We start from the raw sequence: 13,262 nt of genomic DNA on the forward strand, positions 1-13,262 counted from the left end.
CTATTAGGTTGGCGGGTGTTCTTGCGGATGCAATCAGGTTGAGTCTGTTCTCATTTTCTTTATCTAGAGAAGCTAAGAGGTGGCTTCATTCTTTTAAAGGAAACATTCTGAAGTCATGGGATGAAGTAGTAGAAAAGTTCTTAAAGAAGTATTTCCCTTAATTGAAGATTGCAGAAGGCAAAGCTGCCATCTCTTCCTTCCTCCATTTCCGAGTGAGGCACTTGAAAGATTCAGAGGTTTATTGTGGAAGACTCCCACTCATGATTTTTTAGAACCAATACAGCTCAACATATTCATAGATAGGTTGAGACCACAATCTAAGTAGCTCTTGGATGCTTCAGCTGGGGGTAAGATCAAAATGAAGACCCCCGACGAAGCAATGGACTTAATTGAAAGCATGGCTGCTAGTGACATTGCCATTTTGAGAGACCGAGCCCACATTCCTACTAAGAAGAGCTTATCGGAGCTAACCTCACAGGACGATCTATTGGCACAAAACAAGTTGCTATCCGAGCAACTAGAGACACTAATAAAAGCACTAAGTTGCCAACTCTGCTTCATTCTGCACAAACTTCATATTCTTCTATTTTGCAGGTTGCAAGATGTACAATTTATGGTAGAGCTCATGAATTTGGATGTTGTATCCCTAATGAAGAGCAAATTGCACATGAAGTCAATTATATGGGGAATCAGCCCAGAGGAAATTTCAATACAAGTGGATTTCTAGGATTTTAGAACAACCAGCAATATCAACAACAGAGACAATGGCAAAATCACCCTAGTAACCAATAAAACAGAGACCAGGGTGTTCATCTACAAGGCCACAACAACATATGTCAAGTCTCTATGACCGAACCATGAAGCTGGAAGAGACTCTAGCTCAATTCATGCAAGTGTCAATGTCTAACCAAAAGAGCACTAAGTCTGCAATTAAGAATCTGGAAGTCCAGGTGGGCCAGCTTTCAAAGCAGTTAGCTAAAAGATCATCAAACAGCTTTATATCAAACATTGAGAAAAATCCTAAAGAAGAGTGCAAAGCTATGATGACTAGAAGCAAAATGGCGATCCAAGCGGAGGAAAGTAGAGCTGATCAGAAGGTGGAGGGAGTTAAACAACAGCTGGCTGATGAATTGGCGTTGGAACCAGTTGATGATTTAGTTGAACTTGAAGAAATTGTTGAGGAAGCAAAAGGTGATGAAGAAGGAGAGACACCAATAAGAGACTTTCAAGAGAGAATAAATAAGAAGGAAGAAAAAGAAAAAGAAATAAAAGAAAAATAAGAAAAATAAAAAAAGTTGAAAAATGAAAAACAAAAAGAGAAGGGTGTTGAGACTAAAAAGAAGAGGGGCAAGAGTGAGGCTAACTTAGAAAAGAAGAAAGAGGCTACTCCTATTGAATGCAAGGAGGTACCTTATCCATTGGTACCCTCCCGAAAAGATAAAGAGCGACCTTTGGCCAGATTTCTTGATATCTTCAAGAAACTGGAAATTACTTTGCCATTTGGAGAATCACTTCAGCAAATGCCCCTCTATGCCAAATTTTTGAAGGATACGTTAACCAAGAAGAACCAGTACATCCATAGTGACAGAATTGTTGTGGAAGTTAACTGTAGTGTTGTGATTCAACGCATTCTTCCACCTAAGCACAAAGATCCTGGAGTTGTCATGATACCGTGTTCTATTGGTGAGGTTGCTGTAGGCAAAGCTCTCATAGACTTGGGAGCCAGTATCAATTTAATGCCTCTTTCCATGTGCTGGTGACTTGGAGAGATAGAGATAATGCCTACACGCATGACCCTCCAATTAGCTGACCGCTCCATTACAAGGCCATATGGAGTCATTGAAGATGTTTTGGTGAAGGTTAAACACCTTATATTTCCAGCTGATTTCGTTATCATAGATATAGAAGAGGATTCTGACATTCCTCTCATTCTTGGCCGCCCATTCATGTCTACTGCAACCTGCATGGTAGACATAGGGAAGAAGATGCTGCAGATGGGCATAGAAGATCAGAAGATCAGCTTTGATTTGTTCCATGAGGACAAAGATCCACCTCGGCAAAATGTTTGTCTTAAAGTGCATGTGATGGAGGAAAAGAGACTTGAGAAGAAGGCTGATCGAGGCTGTACCCAAATCAAATAAACATTAAAATGCAGTAACTAGGAAGTGATCCTAGGTCGTTTCCCAACGAGCAATGATAAACCAAATGTTCATAACAGATAGTAGGAAAATAGTAACGAATTGGGGGGGGGGGCGTTGTTTTCTTTTTGTAAATTAAACACGAATAGATATGAATTAGAAAATATCAGAATTAAAACACGTTGCTTCCCCTTAATTCACAAGCAAGTCTCTTATCCTAGGTTACGAGAGTTTATCCTTTATCAGTTCAACCACTTAATCCAACCCTAAATTAAATTACTAAGTGAAATTTAACATAAGGCATTCATTATGTGATTAAGCAACACATACACCAATTAATCATAAATGATCATTAAGCATGAACGTAAATTAAGCACAGAGACAATTAATCAAGCACTAAGCATGCATGAATTAATAGCAACAAATACAGAGTAATTAGTGAAGAGGAAAAACTGATCAGAATTTAATAGTAATAATAGAACCTCAAAGAGAATTGTGCTTGATCCTCAAGAGAAAACAACGTTGGAGACTTAGCCTTCCATTAATCAATAGAGAACGAAATTATAGATTGAAGAACGAAATTTTATTGCTAAAACGAAAAGTGACTAAAACGGAAAAGAGAGTAGCACTCTAAAACTAAAACGAAAAAGAGAGAGAGAGGAGAGGAGAGAGAAAAGAGACAAGAGAGAAGAGAGCCTAAACTAGAACCTTGGTGCTGTTATATAGTTTTTCAGCCCCAAAGCTTACAAATCTGTTTTAAATCCAAGCCCATAAATAAAATAAAATCTAGATAAGATAAGATCTAGATTAAATAATATCTAGATGAGATCAAATCTAAATAATATCTATATAAGATAAAGTCTAGATAAGATAAAATTTGGTAGAATAAAATAGTCTGCCCTCTTCAAGTCCAAGCCCAATTTTGGATTCAAGCCCAATGCTTCATTAATTCCTGAAATTAGATTAAAAACATCAAATTGGCTTAATGAGCCCAAATAATAAAACTGCCTAATTAATTTGACAATTAAGACTAATCAGTAATTAAAATGGTGCAAAAAGGGTTAAGAAATAAGAGAAAATAATGGCACATCAAAGGCCTTTGAAGTAGGAACTCTGTTGGATCCTGGATAACAGGATGATGCGTCAAGCTAGTGACGTTGAAAGAACGCTTACTAGGAGGCAACCCAACTTTTCTTTCCCTTTTCTATTTTTTAGTCTTATCTCCTGCATGTAGTTAGGATATCTTGCTTGTGATTGTGATTAATTTCAGCTTGTTTAGTAATGAAGAAGGGGTTTTAAGCTTGTGTGAAGATATAGACAGAAAAGGACTTAGAAATTTTTTTGCAATTGTCTATCTGCTAAGCGCAGACCCTGCGCTAAGCGCTCAGTCTTCACGCGCTAAGCTGAGTTTGCTCTCGCTAAGCGCATAGACCCATGATTGGTTGGCTGAATAGTTTAGCTAAGCGCACATCACTGCGCTAAGCCCAACATCTTCATGGTAATTGAACCTTAACTAGTGGGCTTAGCGTGGATGATGCACTAACCGCCACTTATTCTCTGGAAAATTTTTATTGTAGCAGCGCTAAGCACACCATCCTGCACTAAGCCCCAGATCCATTCTGTAACTTGAGTTTTTAAGCTGGGCTTAGCGGGCCAGGAGGTGCTAAGCGCCAATCTCTAGCAGTTTTCGAATTCTTGGAAGTGCACTTAGTGTGCCTATTGCGCTAAGCTTGACCTACTCTCTGTAAGTTGAAGCTTGATGTTATGCTAAGCCTCACATCTCAGGCTAAGTGCATATTGCAGAAAAAAGATTTTGTGTTGCGGAAAGCGCTAAGTACAGCATGCCACGCTAAGCCCCGGATACTTACGGGATTTTACAACTTCAAGTTGGGCTTAACGCGAGGTTAGGCTAAGCACTTGGGTTTTAAACTCAAACATCACGTTGGCAAGCTAAGCGTAGCTGTGCGCTAAGCGCCCCATACGAATTTCAGTTTTTAAAAATGAAAGGCAGAGGCACTTTGGGTGTTACCTTTGCACCCAAACCTCTGCACCTTCTTACCCTTGAGCACTTATGAACTTTTTGCTATGTGCACTATTTCTCTGCATCTTCATTGCTTCATCTCAAGAACAATCCAAGTAAGTTAGCACATTTCTATTTTTATTTTTCATTCTTCAAACCTTAGGATAGATGACTTTTTGTTTTCTTAGTTGTATGCTGTTAGGTTAAAGTTATTAGTTTTAGGGTTAGTCAATGTAGGATTTTAGGTAACCTAGAGTCCGGTGGCATGCAGAGACACCTTATGGTTATCCGCACCTCGTTATTCGGAAACCCCAAGTGCGATGACATGCAGAGACCAATGTGTTCATTCGCACCCATTTAGTCTCACCTTTTGCTATCCAGCGACCCGAGAGTCTGGTGGCATGCAGAGACACCTTACAGTTATCAACAGCTCGTCATTCGGAGACCCCAAGTCCGATGACAAGCAGAGACCAATGTGGTCATCTGCACCCTTCCTGGATATGTTAGTGTCTTCCGATCAAGACTATTTAGTCTCACCTTTTCCTATCCAGCGACCCAAGACTCAGGTAGCATGCGAAGAGACCTTACGGTTATCTGCACCACGTCGTCCAGAGATGGCAAGTCCGATGGCACTTGCTTTCGTTGTTTTTAGGCTACCAGAGTCCCTTTTCAATCCAGAGACAAATGAGTCTGGTGGTATGCGGGGACAATGATGTTAGTCCGTTTCTAATTGTTTTTGAGATTGTTGCAGTTCCTTTGTCATCCAGAGATGGTCAAGTCCAATGATGCACAAGATTCTCTTTTGCTATCTAGAGACCGAGTCTGATAGCATGCAGAGACCGTCATGATTATCTATTTTTTTTATCACTTAAAGCACCAAGGCTTTTTGTTGTGCACTTGATGTCTTTTATGCTCTTTCTGATTGACAAGTTTCACTGATTGAGCTATTGGTCAGTCGGGTGAAGATTCAACTCAAACGATATTAGTGTCTTATCTTTACTTCCTTTTTATCTCCAATAAAAGATAAGTAAAAAGGGGCAACTGTCATACCCTAATTTCATCCGGGGACAATCGTTGTTGGCATGCGGACCTTGGTTGATCAGTTTGAGACGCTTAACACCCATCGACATGTAATCCGCAAAGTTCTGCGACGTTTTGGAAAGAAATTAGCCAAAAACACAAAAATGGGGCTGCACTTATCAAACAGGGGGGTGTAACTAGCATTGTGTCCATCTAGGACCATCTAGATCACTCTGGAGGGGGCTGAACTCATCAGATAGCTATGTGCACTCAGGAAACTTCAACACTAAACAACCTGGAGGGGGTGCACTCATCAAATTGGGGGGTGCGCTCAGGAAACCTCTTCACTAAGCAATCTGAAGGGGGTGTACTCATCAAAGTAGACGGTGTGCTCAGGAAAATTCATCACTAAGCAACCTGGAGGGGATGCACTCATCAAATTGGGGGGTGCACTCAGGAAAATTCATTTAGAAGAATCTGGGGGGTGAATTGATTAATTGGGGGGTGCGCTCAAAAAACATCATCACTAAGCAACCCTATTTTTTTTTTTTGCAATAAATAGGGGAGGGGGGCTGAGTTTAAGGGGGTTCAACATTTTGTGCACTAAGTTTTCACTTGAAATTAGTGAGGAGAAGAAGAAAGAAGGAGAAAATTCAAGCCGAGGTGCTTCCGTGACGCTTCCGAGACGTTTCCATGATCGATTCCTTGGACGTTCTTCGCCGTTCTTCATTCGTTCTTCATCGTTCCTCAATCCTCAGCCGGTTAGTTTTTGATATTGAAGCTTTGAATTCATTCTATGCACCCTTAGGGGTCTATTCTTGCTTTGTATGTTTTCATCTTCATTCTTCTACTTTTAGTATTTCTTTTCTTCGTTTTAAGCGAGTTTCAACCAATCGTTTAAGCCGTAATTTCACTTAATCGATGTTTAAATGAATTTTAACCGGTCGTTTGTTTTGTAATCTCATTTAATCCCCTTTAAAATAAAATCTAGCCGATTGTTCACGTCGTAACCTTGGTTAAAAACCAAAAAATAATAAAATATCTAAAAATAATAATAAAATAATAAAATATCTAAAGAATAATAAATAATAAAATAAGGGTCAACCGGACATTTTATTTTGAAGGTTCTCTTTAAATGAGTTGAGAAATAACCAAGTGAAACAAAGGCTAAAATCAACTCACAAATCAAACATTTGCCCGCGAAAAGGTCATTTGAAAACCATTTCAAGATCCAACGCCTTAAACAGTCGCAAAGAACTACGTAGGTCTAATTTCCTCATCACAATTGAGGATATGTAGGAGCAAAAGCCCTATTTTTGTCGACCCCAAGAGATCATTAAAGGTTCAACTCCTTAAATGTTTCTCTCCTTTCAAAAACAAGAGATCATCAAAGGTCCAATGCCTTAACGTTTCTCTCCTCCCAAAAAGAGATCGTTAAAGGTCCAATGCCTTAAATGTTTCTCTCCATCCTTGTGACGAACGCGTGGGGTGCTAATACCTTTCCCGTGTGTAAAAACAACTCCTGAACCTTTCATACTTAAAGTTTATAGACCCTCATTTCAGTTTTTCTAACATTTTCCTCAAATAAACGTTGGTGGCGACTCTGCGCATTTTCCTTCCTTGGAAGACGCACCCGTGAGCCTTTGCGTCGTCCTCCCACCGAAGGGTAGGTTGCGACATTGATCATGAAAGAATTTATAAAATGAAGCTACCCTTGGATTCAAAAGGGATCCCAAGGTGTCCGCATGAGAGACTAACGTTAGAAGTACCCTACTATCACAATTGGCTTCGGGCATTTTCCACGAGCTCTTGGTCGGATGAGTTTTGTTCTCAAATGTGCAAGTGCAAACCTCAGGGGTTTTTCTTTCTTTTTTTATATTATATTTTTTTCCAACAATCACAAGCGTGCGCAAGTTCCATTCCAGAGAATCCCAACTTAAAAGCAAATTAGCCATTCCTTGATCCACATGGGCTTTATTGGGCTTGTAACGTGGTCAGGGGTAAGAGGGCTATGAAAGAAAGGATTAGACAGGCTCAAAGAGTGTTTGAGGGTTATATTGAGTAAGAACCTCAAGAGCGTTGCTTGTACCTTCCGGGTTGGGCTCTACCCCTTTTGTCTCATACATTAATCTTTCATTGCACTTTTGTGCCCTTCTTGTAGAATTTGGAGATCTTTGTCTCCCTTTCTCTTCACTCGCCTTTGGCGGATTTTATTTTCTTTTCTTTTCATTTTTTCCCAACTTCATGCCTGCGTTGCTTGCATTGCTCTTCCTGCTGGTTTAGCGGTGGTTCCTACTCAGGGTTCCTATTTTGCTTTTGTTGTTTTTAGAAAACAAATACGCTTTGGCTCAGAGTGGGTAGCAAAGGATAAACTAGTGTTTTGGATGTTGAAACATGACCATGTGTCATTTCAAATCTTGACTTAGATCCTTTTGTAGTTTGGATTTTGGGACCAAACCTTAACAACATGCCCCTGATTGTTTATTATTATTATTATTATTATTATTATTATTCAACCCTAATTTTTGCTTAGGCCACCCTTTCGGGTTTTCAACCTATCAGGTGAGAACTTCTAATCTACCCCTAGGTTCGCTTGAGGTTCATGCATGGTGCCCCTCATTGCCCCAGTGTAGGGCTCTGAGGTATCTATTGTTGTTTTTTATGTCATGACCTTGTAGCAAGGAAAAAATGAAAGAAACTGTGCAGGTTTTCGAAAATGAATTCTCAAGGACCAGAAACATTTAAAGGGTTTTTAATTGATAGATTAAGTCGAACGACTCCTATTCTTGATACCTCACTTTTCTCTCAAAAAGAAAACTTTTAAGAATGATAAAATGAGGTCACATGAATGTCTGTACTTTTCATTTGAAACACAGTCAATCATACATTTTTTTTGAACTTTTTACTCATCGTTTACAGCACCCTCACCAAACGTGTAGAACGAGCAAACTGCTGATTGAATAGACTTGGAAGTCAAACTCAGGAGCGCAGGTCACTTGAGCAAATAAACCAAAGGCTTGCACTCACATTCCAGTGGAAGTTAAATAAGCAAAGATGTAATTGTGAGAGAATAAGAGACATCAAATTTATCCATATTATTAGCATTGTGACTATTGTTTACAGTAATGGCATAAACTTGAAAATCATAATGAGTCATTAGAGACATCTAACAACAACCTTCACATTCCCCCAAGCATCATACATAGTATTGCTTGACAACATCAGAATTTATGAGCGATTCTCCTCGAATTTAAGCCAGCTCGCATCAATTACACCTTGCACCTTATGCTTTAGGGTCATACAATGCTCAATGGAATGCCCCAGAACTCCTCCATGATAAGCACATGTTTCCTTCGAGAACTATCCTCAGAAAAATGGAGGTTGAGGAACCTTGGCTGGGGTTATGGCTACCATTGAATTATCGAGTAGATATGGGAGCAAGTTAGCATATGACACCGGAATTGGGGTGAATTCTACAGGCTTTTTTGCAGGAAAATTCCTTCCCTGGTTGGTGTTTTGGTTTTTGTTAAGGGTGGTGTTTGGCATTGGATGTGCAGCAAGTGGGCTTTGTGACTAATTTAGGGATAGCCTTTGTGGATGATTGGGTGTTCTTGGCTGATAGGGTGGTGGGTAATGCGAAGGGCTGATATTGCCTGAGTATTGATATTGTGGAGCTGGTGGGAAATTTGGCCATGTAGGAACGATAGTCATAGCATGGGTTCCTCCCTCCTTCTCATTCTCTCCATTTGCCCTAGGCTTCTTATTTGTCAGAGTAGGATGATCAAATTTTCCTCTTTTCAGACCTACTTCGATCCTTTCGCCGGTGAAAACTAAATCAGCAAAACTTGAAGGTGTGTAACCTATCATTTTCTCATAGTAGAACACCGGTAACATGCCTACTATCATTGTTATCGTCTCCCTTTCCGTTATTGGGGGTACCACTTGAGCTTCCAGATCCCTCCACCTTTGGGCGTATTCTTTGAAAGATTCGTGCCCCTTTTTACCCATGTTCTATAGCTGAATTCTATCTGGAGCCATATCAGAATTGTACTAATACTGCCTAACAAAGACAACCATTAGGTCCTTCCAAGAATGGACTCGGGAGGGTTCCAAGTTAGTATACCAGGTGATGACTGCCCCAATAAGGCTTTCTTGGAAGAAATGCATCAGCAATTTTTCATCTTTCGCGTACGCCCTCATCTTCTGATAGTACATTTTTAGGTGATTCTTGGGGCAAGTAGTCCCCTTGTACTTATTGAAGTCCGACACTTTGAACTTCAGAGGGATGACGATGTTAGGCACTAGGCACAATTCTGCCATGTCAACGAAAGCATAATCTCCACCTCCTTCAATGGCCCTGAGCCTTTCCTCTATATGATCAAATTTTCCCTTTTCTACCATAGCAGGAGGGACTCTCCCTACCGCAAAATGAAAGGGTTGTGGTTGCAGGCAAAATTGAGGGTCCTCCAAAGTATTTGGCAGGGGTACACCACCAACTGCTTGCCCCAGAGTGGCGTATCCGAGGCGAGGCTCGAAGTCGGCTAGGTTGTGGTGAGGTATTTCATATGTCTCCCCCATGGGTTGAGAGACATGTGCATAATCAGATTAAGGTTGCTGGCTCTCAATGAGTATGGGAGTGGAGTTATTGACATTCTCATCGGGAGTGTGTACCACATTGGGTGGTGTATAGTTGGGAGGCAAACCATATGGCGGGAAGGCTTGCTTGTTCTGAACTTGCACAAAATGGGGGTCGCCTGTACTTCCCAACTCCTTGCCTCCCTGTCCTACCATATCCGAGGTTGGATGATTTATTTGGTTGAGGCCAAACGGGGAAGTCGGGTCCACCTCAGCAATAGTGCTGGTTGCGACAACTACAACCACATTGACCTCCATTATCTTCTTTATGCTCATCATGGCCTCCATCATTGTGGTCATTTTCTCTTTCATGGCCTCCATATTGGCCTTCATCTGCTCTTGCACCTCCTCTATTTCACCCATTACTCTAGCTCTAGCACACGTTCGGTAAGGGCACTGTAAAGCGCGTTCTTTCCTTTTGATAACAATGATTACAGTTCTGACTTCAAGGATTGTTGTGAAAAGCATAGATGTATGTGAATGATGCATTGTTGAAGTATTGCAAATTTTACACAGGACATAGGGTTGAATCAATTTAGATTTTCATAAAAACAACATGGTCCATCACATCCGGTCAAAGTGAAACTGGAAATAAAACATAGGCATCAATAGTCCTTATTTTTTTTGTAAATTGGCACAATTATGTGTTGGCAATAGACAAAGAAATGATGTAACTCAATCCATCTTATGCCCCAACTTTCACAAGTTGGTTACTTCCATACTTGACTTTGACTTGATGAACCTTTTCTTAAAACATGTGCTTAGTTTAACCCCATAATCCAAGGAAAAGAAATTTTGATTGGCAATACTTCAACAACCTATCAAAGATATGAATGACTAGGGCATACTCATGATATGCATAACAAATGTAATTATGAGATTGAGATGCCCGAGGAACCATCATTTTCCTAGTTAACCATGCATTAGGTACCACATTCGCATGATCTTCAATCATTTTTTTTCTTTTTTTTTAAGAGAAATGGGTGTATGATTCCTACATGGTTGGCTCATAGCCATCATCTTGGTACCCAACACATGTGACTAAGAATGTGGCATAAACTTTTTTATTCTTTCTTTTGTTATATTTTTTTTGTTTTTTTTTTTTTGCAGAGGAAAATGCAAGGATCATGCATAACATGCAAACAATGGAAGTAGAATATTTGCAGTTGGTAGAACAAAAGCATGCAATGCATGAATATGATGCAGGAATGATATGCCTATTACGATGCCATGAAGAGATGCTTGACGCAATCAAGGAATATGCCAGCGTTAATTTGATATGTGCCCCCTAATTGAGGAACCTAATGGAAAGGATCCCCCTTCTAGTGACAACTCCAAAGGGTGGTTTCAAGTAACTTTGTTGGCTTCTAGAGATAACATCCTCTTAGGTAATAATGCATTATGGCGATAGGAACTATCAATGACAATGCATCACAAAAAGAGGAAAACTCTAGATGAGGCTTCACTATCATCAAGCGAGTCAGAGACCCAGCATGACCACAGATTGACCTCCACTCCTTATGGCTCACATAGACCCGGGTATAGGGCCTAATATCTCAATGTGTGTGCGAGGTGTTGGTGTCATGCATGCATAGAAAAAAGTATTTCTAACTGTGAATGTAATCGATAGACAAACACACCAAACACAACATCATAGCAAAGGTTATATACAAATATGGAAAAAACAAAAGATAAAAGGGAAGAGAGAACATAAATAAAGAAGAAGTCATGATAAAAACATTGCACATTGACTGAATGACCTAACTCTCTTACATTCCCCAGTGGAGTCGCCAACTGTCGCAACCTACCCTTCGGCGGGGGTGCGAAAAGGCCAAAATCATGGGCCAAAGCATTTGTCTCCAAGGGAGAAAATGAGCAGAGTCACCACCAACATTTATTCGAGGAAACTGTTAGAAAAACCAAAAGGACGAAGGTCTGCATCTTTTTGAAAAGAGGGTTCGGGAGTTTGTTTACCACGGGGAAGGTATTAGCACCCCACACGCCCGTCACAAGGGACGGTAACTGTTAATTGAGTGTGCAAGACATGACTTCAAAATTATGTATTTTCCCTTTTAATATTTTTTATGTATTTTCCCTTTTTATGTTTATTATTTTTTTGGGGTCGACAAGGGTGTTTTCCCTCACTCCTACATAGTCTACCGTTACCAAGATATATTCAATGCCACGCGAGGATGGTAAGGGACCAACAAAATTAATTCCCCAACAAGATATATTCAATTGCTTCTACCTCCTGCATATTTTGTAATGGGGTTGAGCAAAGATTTCAGTTATTTTTAGGATGATCATGCATGGCTATGAGCATCTTTGAAGAGTGTAGGTGATAAGTGCCAAATTTCAGTTATTTTTAAGATTAAATTGGTAGTTCTTATCCTTTGATTGTAATAGTTTTCTTATAAACTACCCTTAAATCTAGTTGTTTGTATATATTATACATTTACTAATGTTGTTGCTTAAATATGAAAGGTTCATCCCTAATTTTGTAGGTTTTGATGGTTGTTTGATAGATCCAGAAACAAAGCCAAAAGGAAGGGCAAAATGGTCTTTTCACAAAGATTTCTGACCCAAAATTTGCCTAGGCTAGCATCCAATTCGCCTGGGCTAAAGACGTAACTTTAGCCCTAAGCAAATAACTCGCTTAGGCGTGTGGATGCTTTCACCAATAAGTGACAAACTCGCCTAGGTGAATTTGTCTGCTCTCTAAGGCTATTTTCTATAAATAGCCATGCATGTTGAAAGAGAAATGCATCCCAGTTGATACAGAACCAGAGAAAAACACGGATAAAGAGTGAAGAAGAAGGAGAAAAGGAAAAGTGGAGCCGAGGCGCTACAGAGTTGTGACCATGGATCACTTCCTTCATCATTTCTTTTGTTAGTCTTGTGCTTTGCGCAATGATCAGTTAGCTTTCATAAGGATTAGATGTAATTTTTGTACTCTTATGTATCGTGTTTGATATTATATATGTATGAGTCTTTTCTACTCATTATTGGTAATTTCATTCTACTCGTAATGCTTGATTCTATTTGATCACTAGTGTCATAAAATTGGATTTTAAGTGAGACTGGAAAGTAATCTTAGAATTTGAACTGAATGATTTTACTCTTAACGTTACGTTGCTAGGAATAAAGCATAATGTTTTGATTGCAAAATGCACGAGAATATAATTGTAATGCTGGGGTATTTGCTGCATATGCGAGGGATCGATATTTAGTAAATAAGTTCCAAGTGCGAGGGATCGACTTGGGATAACTTAATGTGTACATCAGTAATGTTGGAAAATGATTCTTATATGTTAATCTTATTAGGATACTAAAGATATGAATGATGAAATCTAATCCTATGTTTTCTTGAATTAACTTAAGTTGTTTCTATAATTTACATATTTCCTATTCACTAAATTCCGTTATTTTTGTATTTTTGTTATTTCTAT

The sequence above is a fragment of the Glycine soja genome, chromosome 10 (genome assembly GCF_004193775.1).
Source record: "Glycine soja cultivar W05 chromosome 10, ASM419377v2, whole genome shotgun sequence".
NCBI classification, from domain to species: domain Eukaryota; kingdom Viridiplantae; phylum Streptophyta; class Magnoliopsida; order Fabales; family Fabaceae; genus Glycine; species Glycine soja.